This window comes from Cuculus canorus, chromosome 2 (genome assembly GCF_017976375.1).
Source record: "Cuculus canorus isolate bCucCan1 chromosome 2, bCucCan1.pri, whole genome shotgun sequence".
NCBI lineage: Eukaryota > Metazoa > Chordata > Aves > Cuculiformes > Cuculidae > Cuculus > Cuculus canorus.
Window position 1 is genome coordinate 103,752,800 of NC_071402.1, and position 16,326 is coordinate 103,769,125.

Sequence of the window (16,326 nt, forward strand, 5' to 3'; positions counted from 1 at the left end):
GGTAAATTAGTTTTGAAGTCAGCAGAACTATGTCTTTGAAGGTCTGTCCAATGTGTTAGGTTCTTCTCATTTCACCCCATTACCAATGATGAAAAACTGTTGAGAAAAATGATTTCACAGACAGAAAACTGGTGTAAAGAGAGAATCACTCCTAGAGGCAATACAACACTCAAACATTTGCATTTGCATGAGTAATGTCAATGACTGCAATAGGTTTACAGGTGAATCAAGCCAAGCACAAACAAAACTGTTTTCAAGGTCAGAACCTAAAAGCTAGTGTTCCCAAATGTTCTAAAGTAATTTTTTAAATGAATTGTTTTACAGATGAAGATCATGCATATGACTGAGACTAAGTCTTTATTGTAATTGTCACTACTGTTATCATTAGTAGTGCAGTAGGGAATGGATAGCTCCACAAGGACAGAGGCAAAATGGTATATTAATGTTCAGAGCTGGAATCAACTCACCTTTTCATACCTGCAGATACCACTGTGTTTATGGAGATGTTTTCACTGTGGTAAATAGGGTACAGTTGTTGACGTGTGTTTATGTGTTACGTGGAATGAAATAAATAGATGGAATGGAATAGCTTAAAAGAAATCACAGATGTCAAGGGATTGGTGCATTAAATGAGAATCAAAGCCTTTGAATGGGCCTGACAGGTAGCAATATATGGAAAATCCAGAGTTTACATCACTGTAATAAACATTTAGATTTGTATTACTGTCAAAGAATACCAGATACTAAAGGCTTGATATGTAGAATCATAGAACTGTTTGGTTGGAAAAGACCTTTTGAGATCTTTGAGTCCAACTGTACCTGTTCACTACTAAACCATATCCCTGGTTTATTAGGGAACTAATTTAATGATCTTTTAAACACCTCCAGGTGTGGGGACTCAATCTACATCCTTAGCTCCTTCTCTGCCAAGCAGCTTTCCAACCACTTTTCCCCAAGCCTGGGGCATTGCATGGGGTTGTTGTGGCCCAAGTGCAGGACCCAGCCCTTGGCCTTGTTGAACCTCATATAGTTGGCCGCAGCTCATTGGTACAGCTTGTCCAGATCCCTCCATAGAGCCTTCCTATTCTCAAGCAGATCAATACTTCCTCTCAGCTTAGTATCATCCGCGAACTTAATGAGGGTACACTCAATCTCATCATCTAGACCATTGAAAAAAATGCTGAACAGAACTGGACCCAACACTGAGGCCTGCGGAACACCATTTGAGACTGGCCTCCAACAGGTTTTAACTCCATTTACAACCACTCTTTGAGCCCGGCCATCCACTCTTTATTTCACCCAGAAGAGGGTGCATGTGTCCAGGCCATTGACAGCTGGTTTCCCAAGCAGGATGCTGTGGGAATTGGTGTCAAAGGCTATACTAAAGTCCACCCACACTGCATTCACAGCCTTTTCCTCACCCAGTAAGCAGCTAACCGCGTTATGGAAGGAGAACCAGTTAGTTAGGCAGGACCTGCTTTTCATAAACCCATGTTTATGACTGGGCCTAATCACCTGGTTGTCCTGTGTGTGCTGTGTGACAACATACACTTGTGTCAGACCATGAGCAAGGACTGAGATCTGAGGTGCCTGTGTTCCCATTTGCATTTCCTCTGCCAGGGTGCTGTTTCAGTTGCCCTGGCTTGTAAGGTGATGGAAATAAATATATTCTTTTCATTTTATCTGTGGTTTTGCAATCATTCCTGTGCTTTGCCTGTGTTTGGCTCACACAATCAGGTTTTAGTAAAGTGAAACCTTCCAAAAATACCACATTTTTTTGTATTATTGAGTCATAAAATCAAAGGTGTTTTTTGCTAGGGTTTTGTAAAGACCGGTTCCCTGGACACCTCATCTACCCATCGTTTAAATACCTCCAGGGATGGTGACTCAACCACAGCCTGTTCCAGTGCCTGAGAACCCATTCAGAGAAGAAATCTTTCCTGCTATCTAATCTGAAATCCCTTGGTGCAACTTGAGGTCATTTCCTCTCCTCCTTTCACTATGAGCTCTTATGCAGCCACTAGTAGTTTGAATTCTGACTGCCAGTATGATGTTATATGCATATGCAGTTCAGAGCGACCATTATGGGAGGCAAGAATTTATCAACATGATCAGAATGTTCCTCTGGAATATATGAGTTTTGTCAAAAATGGAATCAAAACTTTCAAAACACCTAATTTAGGAAATAAACTCTTTTTTATTGAAGTACAGAATTTTAATAAGATCTGTAGAGATGGTTTTTCTTCTAAAGAAAGTCTTGTCTTTAAGACATTTCAGATTTCATTCTTATTCAGGATTGCTAGCATGAACTTTAATTAAACAAATTAAAAGTCAGGTTGTGTTATTAGACAAAAGACTTTGGCCCATAATATATGTTGATGAAAGTTGAAAATGTTACTAGAATTCGTTTATTTAAAAGATGGAATTGATTATATCAGTAATAGTAATACTGTAATGAGTATTAAGTATAGAAGAGAGTAATATCTTCCACAAATAATCACAAAGTATAGTAGAAGATGATCATATTTAAAAAACAATTATCTGAAAAACGAAGACATTATATTAAAATTTAGGCAGACCTACAAACAACAAATTACCATGCCAGTGTTAAGAAAACAACCTTCAAATTCAAACCTGTTACTACTATCAGTAAACTCTGCTTACAAAACTATCTTCCACGTGCATACCCCACAATGTGGCACATTATTCCCATGATCCACAGGCTTTGGCAGCTTGGGTGGATGAAGCTAAAACAATGGCTCTATACCAGAACACACTCATTCAGGGAACCGATAAGACTAGTCACTAGGAGACATTAGGTTTTTCAAAGCAATCCTTTTTCTTTACCTTGTTAGTTCATAATCTTAATGAGACCCACAAAAAAACTCATATAAAACAAGCCTAAGATTTAAAATGTTTAGCCCATCTTGAAAATAAAAACTCATGAAACTGAAAGAGGTGTGGACTTTTGGGGAATGTGAATGCTCCCAGCAAGGTGAAAAAAATGAAACGTTTCTGCTTCAGGGTGTAAAAACTTGCACACTCAGAATCTTGCCTGTTTCATTCAAATATGTCAGTTCCCGTCACTAAGGGTATCACTCTTCCTTGGTAACCTTACCCTATACAAAATAGTATAGGATACAATTGTAAGAGTCAAATGGGATTTTTAATAAAAATGATGTTTTCAGTTCAGTGACCTTTAAAAACATTCCACTGAACAATGTGATCTGGGAATCTTTTGTTACTAATTTGAGAACAATTCAGATTACAGCAGTCAGTAATTTCTTATGATTTTTTAATAAGAAAATGCCAATTCATGAAAAACCTCTATTTCTAGAAAAAAGGGTAAATTTCAACACATCATCATCAGATGTTTCATTCAAAAAAATTTTTCCCTGACTTTTTTTGAGGGAAAATGGTGCTAATTTTCATATAATTTTAAAATTTACACTTCTATATGGTATTTTATAATAAAAACATCTGAAAGGGAAGCCTGTCTATTTCCATGTAGGATTATGATTCGATGTGAGTAACTAAAGCCCCTAAGAACTACTGTTGGACATGAAAACCATTCTTATATTTCAGACATGAAGGTGGCAACTTATTCCTGAATACCATCAAAAAAAAATTGGTGCTTCCATATATTCCTTGAAATAAAAGAACTTATAATATACAAGATTTAACACAAAAAAAAAAACAAAAACAAAACAAACCAAGACTAACCGTACAGCTCAGGAACCAAGAATGGGTGGGGAAAGACAATAAGCTGGTTATAGAATGTAGTCTAACCCGTCACAGTGAGACAAGGCTCAACTCAAGTGTTCACTCAGTACTAGTGGATGCCTGTTCAAACATGGATATGTTCTTACTCTCGGTTAGAAAATGTCAGTGTGCAAGAGTGAATAGCAAGATAACATCAAGTTTCTTGTGAAACTGGAGAAATCCGTGACAGAGAGGTTTCAGTTATTGACTGAGGCTTACACTGAAGAGATCCCAAAGATCAATTCTGTGCTCAAAGGAACCTATTTTTTTGTCAGTAGAAGATGCGCAAGCAAAACCAACAGTGTTTCTCATCAGGAAACGATGTGTGGAATTGCTTTGGACATTGGCAGCATTGTATGCAGCTGTGGGTCAGCTCAGAAGGGAACTATTTTGAGGGTGATCATAGCTGATTTTCTTAATTTGTTAAATAAAAAAGAATTACAGGCACAGTCTGTGGTGGTTTTGTGTTGGACCTTGTACACTGAATAGCATGACATTGTCTGTACAGCTACACTTGTTAACATCCACTGAGAATAACTGTGAAGTGGAATTTGGGGAATATAGTGAAATTAGAAACTCCATGATGCAATTCAGGTATTAAATAAGCTAAATCAATCTTTGATGAAAGCTGTTTTTCTCAGCTGAGTAAATAAGAAAACTATTCTTAACTTGCCATCTATAGTCAGTCACTGGTGTAAAAGTATGTACTATATTTCCTCTTCACTCATATTTAGCCATCATTTTTAGATTGTGCCTGCTATTTGGAAGTGCATGAATATTACAGTTTCTTTATGGCCAAAGCTTTTATTAATGACTAATCAAATTTCTCTCAAGCATATTCTAGCAGAGCACTGAAACTTAAGCTTTACCTGGTGACTGTAGACATGAATAATCAGGCTGATTGACTTATGTTATGCCAATCAGTTTTTGTTATTCGAGACCAAACACTACAGTAAATGGACTTGTTAGATCAGCAGTAGAAAGAACATGTTCAGAAAACATACTTTGATTATGAGAGGTGGCTAGCATGCAAATAATCAACTCAGCCGATCAGCTCTACAGCCAAGTAATTCCACCAGTCTATACAAACACACATGTATTCATGCGCATGCACTCTTTCCTTCGTTCTTAAGTTTATAGGTCTGATATGTAGGGTGACAGACTGTTCTGGAAAAAAAATGAGATTTTGGAATCACAATGTACGAATAGCTGAATATTTACCCTTAGCACAACAGTATTATGGAAGATGCTTCTTTGTTTTATATGTTCAGTTCATTTTGGATTTAGAAATGTATATTATTCTTATATTTGATGCTGAGAATGAAAGGACTACAACCATGATTCATCATGAGCATCTGTGGACCACATATGTTTATCTTATCACAAAAAGTTAAAGAATGTGACCACAACCTATTAGTTTCTGGGAAGAGAAACATGATAGCATTTGAGCCTGGCAGAGAAAAGTATTAAGTCCTAGGGCTGGAAGGGATTGTAGACAAATTCAAATAAGAATCAAGGCCCTATTTTTAGAGGACCTAGCTAATTAGTGGAAGAACTGTGGTTGTAGTCTTCTTGGACTTCAATAAAGCCTTTGACACAGTATTCAGATTAGGAAACTGTCTGCCTCTGGCCTGGACAGGCACACACTCTCTCTCTGTCTTGATTGACAGCTGACTGAACATGAGCCAGCAGTATGCCCAGGTGGCCAAGAAGGCCAATGGCCTCTCGGCTTGTACCAGAAACAGTGTGACCAGCAGGTCCAGGGAGGTTATTCTGCCCCTGTACTCGGCACTGGTGAGACCACACCTCGAATACTGTGTTCAGTTTTGGGCCCCTCGCTACAAGAAAGATGTTGAGGCTCTAGAGCGTGTCCAGAGAAGAGCAACGAAGCTGGTGAAGGGGCTGGAGAACAAGTCATATGAGGAGGAGGCTGAGGGAACTGGGGTTGTTTAGCCTTGAGAAGGGGAGTCTAGGTGAGATCTTATTGCTCTCTACAGCTACCTGAAAGGAGGCTGTAGAGAGGAGGGAGCTGGCCTCTTCTCCCAGGTGACAGGGGACAGGACAAGGGGGAATGGCTTCAAGCTCCACCAGGGGAGGTTTAGACTGGATATCAGAAAAAAATTTTTCATGGAAATGGTCATTGGGCAGTGGAACAGCTGCCCAGGGAAGGGGTTGTGTCACCATCCCTGGAGATATTTCAAAGATGGGTAGATGAGGTGCTCAGGGACATGGTTTAGTGGCAGATAGGAATGGTTGGACTCAAAGATCCAAGAGGTCTTTTCCATCTTGGTGATTCTATGATTCTATGATTCTATGAACTGACCAATAGCTTTATGGGTTCTTCATTCCTTAGACAACCAGATTTTTCTTGTAATAAATATACTAGTTAATTAAAAATATCGATGCAGGGATATTGGCCTATACGATATAAAAAGTTAGACTACCTGAACACCGGTCCCTTCCAGATTTAAACACTGAAAGTCTTTTATAGGCCCAGATGCCTGTGTAATGTTAGTTCCATATTTAAATATTCTTTCAGGTGTAAATTACGACCTTTGTCTGCCAACAAGAGTTTTTACCATTTATCATTTGTCATTTGCCATTTAATAATCATTAACACAATTTTTAGAAGTGCATTTCCTCTAGTCAAGAACAAAAATCTTGTTCCAAGTTGTAGTACTACTCATATTTAACTGCCTCAAACCATCGAGCAACTAGTGAATAAATAGTCTATAAGAACCATGACAATTGGCACCACAATTGTCAGGAAAACTAAAGTATTTTCAATGAGAAAAAGCCTGCCCTACTGGCTATCTTGTCAAATGCTAAAACAAAATTAGTAGATGCGGAACTACTGTTATCTTATCTGTACATTTGCATACAGTGGAAGATATGTGTTATACTAGTAACAAGAAAAGAAATCAAGCTTATTAGAGTGTCATTAGTTTCTGGTTCCTAAAAGCTCAGGTTCATACATCAGAAAAGTATTTAGGATCAGTCACATAAGTGTATGGATAGCAAAGCACATCTTAAATAGGGAAAGTGGCCAGCTAATTTATTTCCTGCGTACAAAAGGTTATGTATTAAGCAAGTATGTTGACAGTTCCTTTTTTTAATCAGAACTAAGAAGAATAAAGACATTTGTGTCGCTCCTTAATGAAAATGCATGAAGGAAAAAGCTGTTTTGATTTTAAAGGAAGAGCCTAAAAAAGAAACTATGATATTCACAGATTCATAATATAGTAAAGAAAGGTGTAAGATTGCTGTTAGACTTCAGACATCTCACAGGTTCAGTAAGAATTGAAACATTGTGTTTTCACTATGAATATCAGGTCTCAGGTTGTGTATTTCAAATTATATGGTATAGATCTTCACTTTAAAATGTAGTTGTAACAAAACAAAATTACTTTTATGTAATTCTGTGAAATTATTTTTTAAATTATGGTCAGTTTTACATATAAATCCAAATAAATTACACTATACTATGACTATTTTTTCACAACCACTAATCTCTCATATTTATTCTTGAAAAAAATAATCTAATACCTGGAAGACAGAAAGTAATATTAGACAGACTTATAAAGCTGGCTGCTAGAAAGAATTAACTGTCCTGATATCCTGTGTAACACCTGAGGAGAATTTGTCCCCCAGTGCTACATTTTTGCTTCTCTGGATAGAGCTGGTCAGTTGGTGTGCAAACACACTGACTTATAGAAGCACTCTGGCATGTTTTCTGTCTTCATATATGCTTTGATGTAAATAAAAGCAATTTACAGTGATATACATTATTATCTCCTCTATAGATGATCTAAACAGAAACTGTTATCTTTTATCAAATCAGACTGCAGGTAACTTACACTCTCTACTCAAAAATATCATCTTTATGACTGGAATTTCAGATATGTAAAATTTCCTTATTATTTATTATTCCTATTATTCAAAACATTTCCCTTATACATGTGGTTGAGTCACCATCCCTGGAGGTATTTAAAAGATGGGTGGATGAGATGTTCAGGGGCATGGTTTAGTGGCTGATAAGAATGGTTAAACTCAATGATCCTGGAGGTCTTTTCCAATCTAGTGATTCTGTGATTCTATATTACTATATACCTAGATGCAAATAGGTATTTGCTTCCAGAGTGGGATTTGTTTTAATTAGAAGTGAATGGAGATCAGAAGACAGTATCCATTCTGTATTGTTCAAGGGAAAATGGATTTGATTTTGTTCTCCTGTTGCAACACTTTCTTCTGTCTACTATAAGCATAATTAGATATTTTTGTTTTCCCTGCAGAGTGTTAAATACTTACTGAATAATATGACTTACAATAGAGTCAGCGTAGACACTAAAAAGTAAATGAATGAGAGTTTTTTTATAAGAAAAGGGTTGCAAATTATTTTTGTGAGAAGTAAATTACTGGCTTCTATGCTTTTAGAACTTAAACACTTGTTAGCAAGTGTATTTCATGCCCTGGTCAAAGCAAATGCTGAATAAGTAGACAAATATTGCTGGAACACATACCTCTCTAGATGGGCAAAAATTCTAACAAAAGAGACTGAAAATAAGTTTAACCATGTTCTGATCAGACTCAAACTGGTTTTTTTATCAGACCCAGACACAGAACAAGTGATACACACATGAGAGAATTTTCTGTTGCACTTCTGCTCATGCACTTAATTACTGTCTTCTAAGTGAAAAAGTATAACAAAAGGAAATCTTCAGTTTTTTAGTATTAAGGTAATGTTAGTGTGTTTTAATGACTACACTGCTCTTGAGACATTTCTGATGCTCACTTGGTCATATTCTGAAATGGGATTGATCTGAGTATTTATTTCAGACCATCCCCAGGTAACTCTGGAAAATCAGAAACGTATAAAAATGGGAAACACAAGTATGACTTTATCTACTAACCAGATTTTTTTTATTGAATGTTTTCTCTTAAGCCACTTCATAAATTACTTAAAGAAGTTGAAAAGAAAAAATTATCTAATTTCATCAATAGTAGATTGGATTTTATCTTCATAAAATATATGATAGGCAGTATAGTTTAGAGAAAACATGGTCATTTAATCACAGTAGACTAATGCAACATAATGTCTTGAACAGGAAAGGGCATGTTGAAGCAAGTTTTTAAACACCGATATCAGCATTCTATCTGAATTATTACTAGTTAATAAGCATCAATACATTAAACATTACTTTCTGATGATATAATTATTCAAGAAATAATAAATTAATATCTTCTTAATACCACTGTTGGCATATGAAATTCCTGCTAAAATTTTGCATTATAAATTATAATGGTGCTAAATTCAAATATTTCTACTAAAATTTTCACTATATGCTACATTAATGTATTAACTTTACTGACAATGGAGCGATCCAGAGTTTATATAGTTAGTTTTCTACTTAACACTGTAAAAGTTTTCGTCTTCAAAAACAGTTAAGCCTTGACTTAAGTTCTTAGTTGCTTGAAGGTCAAAACAAACAAACTTAACAGTGGCAGGTTCCCTTGTGCTGTGAGCGTAACACAGAACTAATATAAACTGTTTTAATTTTAAAAATGTTCATGTTTATGTATCCTGAGTTCATATTTACATAAGATCACTGTTATATTACAGAAATTTTATGTAGATATAATAAAAAATACAAGTTAGATATCGCTACATGTTAAAGCATCTGTGGGTGCAAAGCTAAAATCAGACTTTCAACAAAGAATGCTAGCACCGAAACGTATGGCATATTCTCTAAGCTAGACACAGGTTGAGATGTAGTTGAACTAACAAATTTATCTTCTTACTTCTCCAGAATATTACTCCTCATGGAAGTATGGTGGTTTCCATCAAGTGCTCAGTACCTCAGACAACGTTATTTTAGTTTATACAATCTAAAAAAGTGTTTTAAAGTAACTTTACCTAAAGCAAAAGTAGTAAGTTTCATCTTAAAAGTGTACCCCTGAGACAAGTCTTCATTGTACTTGTAAAGAGCCATGAATTAAGAGTACGCTTAGTTGTATCTACCCTATAGGACAGCCTGTCACCTGAAATCCTGAATGAATATGCTCGGTTTGTGAGTCAAGACAGTGTCACTAAGAAGGCCTCGGAAAGTGTGTAGTTCCACAGTTCTTGCTTCTACATGAGCATTGCAGTGAAGGTACAGAAGCAGAGAGGGTGTATAAGGAAAACACACTGAGGAAAAAAAAAACCAAAACAACAAAACCCGAAACTATCTTTATGTGCTAGCAAAAGTGGTGAGAGGGGGAGGAAACAGGAGGTAAAAACCAAAAAGGTTGCCTTGTTAGTATTACCCACCTCGCAGGGAAACTACTGCCTTTAATGAGCAATCAAAACGTTCATTTACTTTAATGCCAGATCTTGTTTTCAAGGAGACACTTTTGCGCCAAGATTGTTAATTAGCCAAGCACCCATAACCTTCCCCTGCATATAGGAAAAAAGGAACACACTAATGAAGCACATATAGAATTGTAAAATCCAAAATGTGACTTTGAGAGAGGGAAAAAAACCCTGTGAAATAAAGGATTCAAGTCCCTCTTGCCAAGTTATGTGAACAGAGCCTCTGACTAAAAGCATCAACGTAGATACTAAACATCAAAATACCTTCACCAAAACATAGTGGAAATGTAATCACATTCTTCTGTTTTCTCTTGGATTAAGATAATGGAACCATATCCCACTAATAATCTATTTATTTATTTATTTATTTATTTATTTATTTGGAGATGTTAATATCACACTTACTGTTTCAGGAAAGACAGAAAGACTGGAAATACCGGCTAACCAGAAGTGTTTGATATAATCTCAGTATGTATAGGCTTGCCAGTATACAGTTCCATTGTGACCTCTAGCAGAGGACAGAACATTAACATTTAAACTGTAGGCTTTGAGGACACATAGACTGTAAGAAAAGAGTGCATATGCCCAGGTATAGGTTCTATCTCTTTACAAATAAGAATTTACATTATTTGAGGTAAGATATCTAAAGTGTCCATGCCTAAAGTTACACTTGAGGTCTTTGTGCTGCAGTGCCTTAGATACCTAGCTGGCCTTTTATAGAGGAAATGAATAGTTAGTCATTCACTTTCTCTTAAAGTCATGCTTTGTAGATTGAATACATACTTCTTTATAATGAAGAAGTAAATATAAAACCTTTTTTTATAAACTAAATTGTCACAGCTTATGTCAGAAATCAACACAGAAGCGTAATCAATAAACAAGGCATCCTTGTTTCTGGTCCAGACAGCATAATTAAGATTGCATGTCCATTATTTTCTACACTTCTTGTCTGGAAGAATATTTAACTTATTTATGTTTCAGGATTCTGCATGCAAATTTGCAAACACTTCTGTATCATTTTTTAATAGTTACTGTCACTCTTTAGTTGCTCCGAAAGGCCAACCATTGCATCACATGGTGAAGAACTAATCAATTCCATATACCTGTAAGTGAAGAAGAAAGAGGTATGGAATTGAGCAGTTGCATCCAGGGAGTAGTGGTCAATGGTTCGATGTCCAGATGGGGATCCATGACAAGTGGTGTCTCTCAGGGGTCTGTACTAGGACCAGTTCTCTTTAATATTTTCATTGATGATATAAACAGCGAGATCAAGTGCACCCTCAGCAAGTTTGCAGATGACACCAAGTTGAGTGATGCAGTTGTCACATCAAAAGGATGGGATGTCGTCCAGAGGAACCTGGATAAGCTGAACAAGTGGGCCTTTATGAATCTCATTAGGTTCAACAAGGCCAAGTGCAAGGTCCAACACCTGGGTCAGGGCAATCTGTGGTTCCAATACAGGCTAGGAGATGACATGATTGAGAGCAGCCCAGCGGAGAAGGACTTGGAGTTGCTGTTTGATAGAAAGATCAACATAAGGCTCCAACGTGTGGTCACAGCTCAGAATGCCAGCTGTCTCTTGGGTTGCATCGAAAGAAACGTGGCCAGCAGGTCAAGGGAGGTGATTTTGCCCCTATATATAACGTAACTCTCATGAGACCTCACCTGGAGTACAGTGTCCAGTCCTAGAATCCTCAATATAAGAAGGATGTGGAACTTTTGGAATAGGTCCAGTGGAGGGCCATGAAGATGATCTGAGGGCTGGAGAACCTCTGCTGTGGGGACAGGCTGAGAAAGTTGGAGTTGTTCAGCCTGGAGAAGAAGAGGCTCCAGGAAGACCTTAGAGCAGCCCTCCAGTATCTGAAAGGAAGCTACAAGAAAGCTGGGGAGGGACTTTTTACAAGGGCATATAGTGACAGGACAAGGGGGAATGACTTTAAATTGGAAGGGAGAAGATTTAGACTAAAAATCAGGAAGAATTTCTTCACAGCAAGGATGGTGAGGCACTGCCACATGTTGCCCAGGGAAGCTGTGGATGCCTCCTCCCTGGAAGTGTTCAAGGCCAGGCTGGATGAGACCTTGGGAAGCCTGATCTAGTGGGATGCCCCTGGCAGGGGGTTGGAACTGGATCATCTTTAAGGTCCCTTCCAACCCAAACCATTCTATGATTCTACTATCCCAGCCTTTTATGTGGCTAGCTAGATTTGTTGACAGGATCCAAAGGAAGGTGTATTTCTTGAAAGTGAAGAAACTGGGGACAGGGAAGGGTCCTGAATGCTGCAGCTGTTCTAGTCCACTCATGCTGTTCTCATTTAGTAATTTAATAGATTAGATGGCATTATGCTTTCATTACAGCTTTCTGCACTATACTTTCATAGTGTGGATCTGTCACAGGATGCTGTGGGGTACCAGGAGGTTCTTGTAGGCATGTATCTTGCTGCTCATGTACTAAGGTAGTCAAAACAGTCAATAAGAAGTCTAAGCACTCTGTCTGAACCACAAAAGATGCTGCAGAAGGGTCGGCTCATACTGTCTGAACTGGGCTTTTCCAGCAAAGATTCCCTCTAGGTTATCCATTGGGCCTTGTTCTCAGGGCACTCCTGATGCATTTTGTGTTGAAATCACTGAGGCTGGTCAGAAAATTTGGCTTCAAAGGATTGGACAGAGACACTGTAACAGCATTATGTACTTACAGACTGCAGAAGGGTGTTGAGTGCTGGTGCCCAGGTACTGGCAGAGGCAGCAGGGTCCTCTGTGAGGGGAGGCTGGGACTGCCCCATGCCAGACACTTCCAGTTCCAGGAAATAGTACACTTCCCTTCCCCAGTACAGTCCCTTGACTTACAGTGATAAATGCAGTTTCCTCACCAGATTATTACCTTAGAGGTAGCTCTCTATTAGTCCTTACTTCTCTATCTGTGCTCCATTGAACTTTCACAGGACACAGCTGAGAACATCAGCCACCGCTCTTGGTGTACTATTTTCCCTTTGGTATTACCTCTTCATTTATTAGAACTTGGTAAAACTCCAGAGAGAGTGGAGATAGAGGCAGAGAAAGAGTGGAGAAGGAAAGGGAGAGAGCAAAACTTCAGGTCCAATTATTATTTTCAAGCCCTGTAAAATAAGCTAGACCTCCAGTCGCTAATCATCTTGGAAATAGGTGCATACCAATGAATTCAAGTTAGACTGCACTTGTCATGGTCATTTAAGGCAAAACTTTGTTTTGTAAAAAGCATGAACAGAATAATGTAACATTCTCACAGTTCCTTAAATCCTGTTTTCAGAAGGCTGCACACTATACAATTCAGCTTGACAGAGAAGCTAACCCAGTTATGTCCATGTAGTATTGTGCTTTACAAAACAGCCAGCTTAGGTCGAAAGCAGTATAGCAATTAGTGACCCACCACACCTGAGCTAATGTATCCTGACTTGTACGATATTATTATTAGCACATGGGCACATCAGTGACATGGCCAGCAGCAGTCACTGCCCCTCATACCATTGAATAATATATAGCGTAGATTGTTTGGGGCCTGAAAATCCATGGAAGTTAATGGAACACGTTTCTAAGCCTATTTGGTGCTTTTAAACTCTACCTCTGTCCAACTATGAATAACTGAGAAAGTCAGGACTTGTAATCGCTTGTTCTACAAACCTTCAAAAATAACTAGCCATTGATTCCCAGTGAATAACTTCAGCATTTCTCTGTCTTCACAGAATCACAGAATCACAAGGTTGGAAAGGACCCATTGGATCATCGAGTCCAACCATTCCTGACACTCCCTAAACCATGTCCCTAAGCACTTCATCCACCCGTTCCTTAAACACCTCCAGGGAAGGCGACTCGACCACCTCCCTGGGCAGCCTGTTCCAGTGCCTAATGACTCTTACTGTGAAGAATTTTTTTCTGATATCCAACCTGAACCTCCCCTGACGGAGCTTCAGGCCATTCCCTCTTGTCCTGTCCCCTGTCACTAGGGAGAAGAGGCCAGCTCCCTCCTCTCCACAACCTCCTTTCAGGTAGTTATAGAGAGTTATAAGGTCTCCCCTCAGCCTCCTCTTCTCCAGGCTAAACAACCCCAGCTCTCTCAGTCGCTCCTCGTAAGACTTGTTCTCCAGCCCCCTCACCAGCTTTGTTGCTCTTCTCTGGACACGCTCCAGAGCCTCAACATCCTTCTTGTGGAGAGGGGTCCAGAACTGAACACAGTATTCAAGGTGCGGTCTCACCAGTGCTGAGTACAGAGGGAGAATAACCTCCCTGGACCTGCTGGTGACCCCATTTCTGATACAAGCCAAGATGCCGTTGGCCTTCTTGGCCACCTGGTCACACTGCTGGCTCATGTTCAGTCGGCTGTCAACCAGCACCCCCAGATCCTTCTCTTCCGTGCAGCTCTCCAGCCATTCTTCCCCCAGTCTGTAGCGCTGCATAGGGTTGTTGTGCCCTAAGTGCAGGACCTGGCATTTGGCCTTGTTAAACCTCATCCCATTGGTCTCGGCCCAGCAGTCCAGCCTGTTCAGATCCCTTTGCAGAGCCTCCCTACCCTCCAGCAGATCGACACTTCCTCCCAGCTTAGTGTCATCTGCAAACTTGCTAAGGGTGCACTCAATGCCTTCATCCAGGTCATTGATAAAGACATTGAACAGGGCTGGACCCAGAACTGAGCCCTGAGGAACTCCACTTGTGACTGGCCTCCAGCTGGAGTTAACTCCATTGACCACCACTCTCTGGGCCCGGCCATCCAACCAGTTTTCAACCCAGGAGAGTGTGCGCCTGTCCAGGCCAGAGGCTGACAGTTTCTGAAGCAGAATGCTGTGAGAAACTGTGTCAAAGGCTTTACAGAAGTCCAAGAAGACTACATCCACAGCCTTTCCCCCATCCAGTAGTTGAGTGATTTTGTCATAGAAGGTGATCAGGTTAGTTTGGCAAGATCTGCCTTTTGTAAACCCATGTTGACTGGGCCTGATCACCCGGTTCTCTTGCATGTGCTTCATGATAGCACTCAAGATTACCCGTTCCATGACTTTCCCTGGCACTGAGGTGAGACTGACAGGCCTGTAGTTCCCTGGATCCTCTCTGCAACCCTTCTTGTATATGGGCACAACATCAGCCAGCCTCCAGTCTAGTGGAACTTCCCCAGTCAGCCAGGACTTCTGGAAGATGATGGATAGGGGTTTGGAAAGGACATCCGCCAGCTCCTTCAATACTCTTGGGTGGATCCCATCCGGCCCCATAGACTTGTGGGCGTCTAGCTGGGCAAGCAAGTCTCTAACAGCCTCCTCTTGGATCATGGGAGCCTCAATCTGCCCCTTTAACTCTTGGATTTGTAAACAGAAGGAACAACTTTCTTTGCTATTAAAGACTGAGGCGAAGAAGGCATTAAGTACCTCAGCCTTGTCCTTATCCCCTGTCACTGTTATTCTTTCTGCATCCAATAGAGACTGGATATTCTCCCTCGTCCTCCTTTTCCTGTTAATGTCCTTGTAGAAAGACTTTTTGTTGTCTTTCACAGACTTAGCGAGTTTTATTTCTAGTTGGGCCTTGGCCCTCCTGATTTTTTCTCTGCACGATCTCACTTCGTCCCTGTAGTCCACCCAAGATGCCTGTCCTTTCCTCCAAAGCACATAGAGCTTCTTCTTATTATTAACGCATCTTGAGATCTCCCTGCTCCACCAAGTTGGCTTTTCCCCCCGCCGGCTCCTTTTCCGGAACACAGGGATGGCCTGCTCTTGAGCTGCTAGGATTTCATTTTTTAAGAGCTCCCAGCTCTCGTGGGTTCCCTTGCCCTGAAGGACTGTTTCCCACGGGACTTTGCTAATCAACCTTCTGAACAGGCCAAAGTCTGCCCTCTGGAAGTTTAATGTGACTGTTTTGCTAACCCCCTTCTTAATCCCACCTAGAACTGAAAACCCTATCATCTCATGATCGCTTAATCCCAGGCGTCCTCCAACCGTCAAATCCCCAACAAGACCTTCTCTATTCGCAAACAGCAGGTCTAGGAAGGCACCCTCCCTTGTTGGTTCGCTAACCAGTTGTGCAAGGAAGTTGTCTTCGATGCACTCCAGAAACCTCCTGGACTGTTTCCTTTCTGCTGTATTGTACTCCCAGCAGACATCCTGAAAGTTAAAGTCTCCCACAAGGACAAGAGGGAGAGATTTAGAGACTGTCCCCAGCTGTTTATAGAAGAGCTCATCAGCTGCTTCTTCTTGGCTGGG